This window comes from Papio anubis, chromosome 17 (assembly GCF_008728515.1).
Source record: "Papio anubis isolate 15944 chromosome 17, Panubis1.0, whole genome shotgun sequence".
NCBI lineage: Eukaryota > Metazoa > Chordata > Mammalia > Primates > Cercopithecidae > Papio > Papio anubis.
In genome coordinates, this window is record NC_044992.1 from 66,118,717 (window position 1) to 66,123,214 (window position 4,498).

A 4,498-nucleotide genomic window follows, 5' to 3' on the forward strand; every position below is an offset into this window, starting at 1 on the left:
CTCTTTCTATTTTTCTCTTTTTTTCCTTCTCTCTTCCTTCCTTACTCTTTCTTTCTTTTCTTTCTCTCCTTCCTTCCTTCCTTTCTCTCTCTCTTCCCTCCTTCTTTTCTTCTTTCCTTCCCTTTCTTCCTTCCCTTTCTTCCTTCCTTCCTTCCTTCCTTTCTTTCTTTCTTTCTTTCTTTCTTTCTTTCTTTCTTTCTTTCTTTCTTTCTCTCTTTCTTGTTTTTATTTTTATTTTTATTTTTTGAGCTAGGGTCTCACTCTGTCACCCAGGCTGGATGGAGTGCAGTGACACGACCACAGCTCACTGCAGCCTCAACCTCCCACCTCAGCCTCCTGAATAGCTGGGACTCCAGGTACACGCCACCACACCTGGCTAGTTTTTAAATTTTGGTAGCAACTGCGGGTCTCACTATGTTGCCCAGGCTGGCCTCAAACTCCTGGGCTCCCAAAGTGCTGGGATTCCAGGCATGAGCCGCTGCACTGGCCACCAGGCTGTATTTCTTTTGGGTTCAGAGTGCTCCGCACAGTCTTGAGCCTCTCGTCAGGATGTGCGGTCTCCATGAGGCTCCGAGGGTGTTCAATGAAATGTACAGGAAGCCACTGGCTTGGGCTGAGCTCCTGCACGAGGCCCAGCAGACCAAACCGAAATGGAGTCACTCATGCTGAAGTTCCGCGTCGCCCAGTTGACACTATGTTGTTTATCTGACATTCCAAGTGATCAGGAGAGCGAGGGATAATAACCAGATCCCCAAACAGGCCAGTTTTAGCTGGCATGGTAAGGAAGTCCCCTCTGCTTTAATCTTACAAGGAAAATAACTTTGAAATCTGACGTTCGTTCTGTTTCTGCTTTCAAAGCCAACCTCTACTGCTCAGCTCAATCCCAACACTCATTCTATTGTATAAGGTGAGGTGTTGCCCAATTCTAGAATCCGAGTAAAAGCCAATTAAGATCTTTAAATGTTTGTAATTTTGTCTTTTGACAAGAGAAAGGAGCCTGCAGGGGGAGGGGCCATTTCCTCTCTGTCTCTAGATCTCCTGTGTGTATGGGAAGAGCTGGGACCAGGCCCAGCGATTACCCCACCACAGTTGGGTGCAACCAAGTGGGGCAACTCTTTGGCCAGAAAGCAAAAGTCTTTTTAGCCTCAATGTAGGCTATTCTGGGTCCCAGACCCACAGCTTCAGGCACTATGGGAATCAGAATTCTTAGACGGCTTCATGATCTCTGTCCCTGGGTGGGTGTGTTACTCCCTTGATGATATTATATTATATGGCAGAAGGGATCTGCAGTGTAATTAACATTACCAATCAGTTGATCTCCAAGTAGGTCAGTTATCTGAGTGGGCTGGATCTAATCCCATGAGCTTATTAAAAGCAGAGAGTTTCTCCAATAGCAGAAGGGAAGTCAGAGAGATTCTAAGCACAAGAATTGGATGCACGTTTACTGGTTTTAAAGATGCAGGAAGCACTACATGGAACGGACTTGTGAAAGTCCCTAGGAGCTCAGAGATACCCCCAGCCAACGGCCAGCAAGAAAACAGGAACCTCAGTCCTGCAACCACAAGGAAGTGGGTTCTGTCAACAACTTAAGTGAACCTGGAAGTCGATTCCTCCCTAGAGCCTCTGGATGAGAGCCCAGACTGACCAACACCTTGATTTTGGCTTCCTGACATCCTAAGCAGAGACCCAGTGAAGCCTGCCCCAGATGTCTAACCTACAGAACCGTGAGCAAATACATGACTGCTAAATCTGTGGCAATTTGTTATGCAGAAATAATACCTAATACAGGTGCCTGCACAGCGAAGGTTCCAGGGCATGGATGTTGATCCCAGGGGAGGAGGCAAAGGAGGCCTTCTGATTTCTCGCACAGCCTTGAAGTTGCAGCCTCACCCCGCACTCTGGCTGTGCCCCTCCTCCACAAAGAACCATCCACATCTTTGTTCACACAGCTTCTGCCAGAGGCCCAAGCTTCTGTGCTCAGGCTGGGAAGTTTGGGCACGAACTATGTACAGATAAACCAATTGCAGGAATCGCACAGCTTCTTATTATCATTATCCAGGTTTCTTATTAGTTTTCTTCTCTGTTAATTTGCCCTTGTATTTCTGCCCAGTTCTGATGCTGTTGGATCTTCCAATCCTTGGCAAAAGCAAAATCCTTTCTAGCAAGTTACTCAGGCAGGACTCTCTAATTAAAGACCCAGAGTGGCCAGGCGCGGTGGCTCATGCGTGTAATCCCAGCATTTTGGGATGCCAAGGCGGGTAGATAGCTCGAGCCTTGGAGTTTGAGACCAACCTGGGCAACATAGGGAGACCCTGTCTCTACAAAATATAAAAATAAATTAGCTGGTCCTGGTGGCATGCACTTGTAGTCCCAGCTCTTGGGAGGCTGAGGTGGAAGGATTGCTTGAGTCCAGGAAGTTGAGGCTACCGTGCACTATGATTGCACCAATGTACTCCAACTTGGACACAGAGCAAGACCCTGTCTCCAAAAAAAAAAAGGCCAGGCGCAGTGGCTCACACCTGTAATATCAGCACTCCAGGAGGCCACGGTGGGCAGATTCCTTGAATCCAGAAATTTCAGACCAGCCTGGGCAGCAGAGTGAAACCCCATCTCTACAAAAAATTAGCTGGACATGGTGGTACACACCTGTGGTCCCAGCCACTTGGGAGGGTGAGGTGGGAGGATTCCTTGAGCCCAGAAAGCCAAGGCCACAGTGCACTATGATCATGCCACTGCACTCCTGCCTGGGTAACAGTGAGACCCCGTCTCAAAAACAAAAACTCAAAGTGAGTTGCTCTCTCTCCCGGTCTTGTGACCTAAATGGCTTGATTTAGGACGTGTGGCAGAGGTGGTTAGCTGGCTACCAAAATCTCCACGCCCCTTTCATAGCACAGCATTGTCACTAAGAACAGAGACTACATTTCCCAGCTGCCTTTGCAACTGGGTGTATCCACGTGACAAATTCCTACCAGTAGAATGTGAGCAGAAAAGCTGTGCAGCCCCTCTGAGCCAAGGCATCAAAAGCAGGTGTACTTCTTCTATCATTTCCCTTCTCTTTGCCAGCTGGATATAGGTGCCAATGAGACCCTGGAAAAGGGCAGAGCCCTGAGATGGAAGAACCTGGGTCCCTGAATCACCACGTGGAGGAAAGCCACTGTCTAATCAGGTACGCTCGTCTTGGTCTGTTATGTGAGTAAGAAATAAATTCCTAAGGTATTTGAGCTATTATACATTTGGTAGTCTATTTGTGACTGCTTTTTAGCCTACCCTTCATAATACACATCCCTCTTTGGCCCCCAATGTAAATCAAGTTGCACAAGGTGCTGACTAAACTCCCAGGATGAAAACCTTCAAATATCCCTGTACCTTACTTTCCTTGGTTGGCTCCCATCCCTGTCTTGGTTCACACTGCTTGCTCCAAAGTCTGGCTGACTCAGCTGGCCTGGGCCATCATCCATCTGCTGTCAAATAGTGCCTGGCTCACAGCAAAAAGCACATTTATTCCCCCAAAACATAGAGTTCTTTTTTTTTTTCCAGCAAAGGTGGTGCAGCAATATGGGAAGTAATATGACTCGCAGTCGCAGAAGCGGACTGAGAGTCAGCACATGCTCCAGGTTCCCTTGGGACACAGTCAGGGAGCTCATGTCTTCAGCCCCAGCTCCCCCAGCAAGAGCCTCCAGTGGTGGGGTAGAGGTGGAGAAGGGCAATAGAGAGGTGGAGGAAAGCAGAAAGAGGTGACAATTCTCTCAGAAAGCAATTAAGCATTTCGTGGTGGCCCCAGGGACAACCTCAACTTTTTGTGTTTTTCCCCGAGAGAGGCTGAAGAGCTGGGGGGAGGAGAGCATCCCTAGCTACAATTCTTGAAAACTCTGCTTGGTAATGTGGCATTGAGAGACTCTGAGAAGGTGGCTTCAGGAAGGTGGCCCCACCCTGCCTGCCCACCACGCAGGATGCCACCTGCCGCAACAGCGTCGGTCTCCGGTCAGGACTGGGGTAAAGATCAGCGGTGGCTCATCTTCCCTCTGACACAGCAGCATGGGTCACCTGGATGGAACTGAAATGGGGTCCCAGATACTGCAAACCTCTCTCCCTGTCCACTTCTGTAGTCTGGCTCGGGATTGCCGGCCCCAGCAGAGTAGGCAGGAGAGCTCTGACTGTGGATGGTGGTTGAGCCTAGACTAGGCCTGGGGGTCTCCACTGAAGCTCACAGATGGAAAAGCCCAGCTGCCAGGGGTCAGAGGCCTTGGAGGTTAGAAAATTACAAGTCCCCATCCTTCAAGGAGCTCCAGGATGACTCTGCCTCAGCAATTTCCAGTGCAAATTTACTTTTTGTTTGTGTCAGGAAATAACAGGCTGCAGACTCCCCAGGGGCCCAGGAATCCAGCCACCGGCTTCTCCTGGCTTCTCTCGACCTTCTGTGAGCAAGACTCAGCCAGACGTACAGGGCGGCCCTGAGCTTAAATTACAACCACCTGACCATAGCTGCCCTGCAGATGCC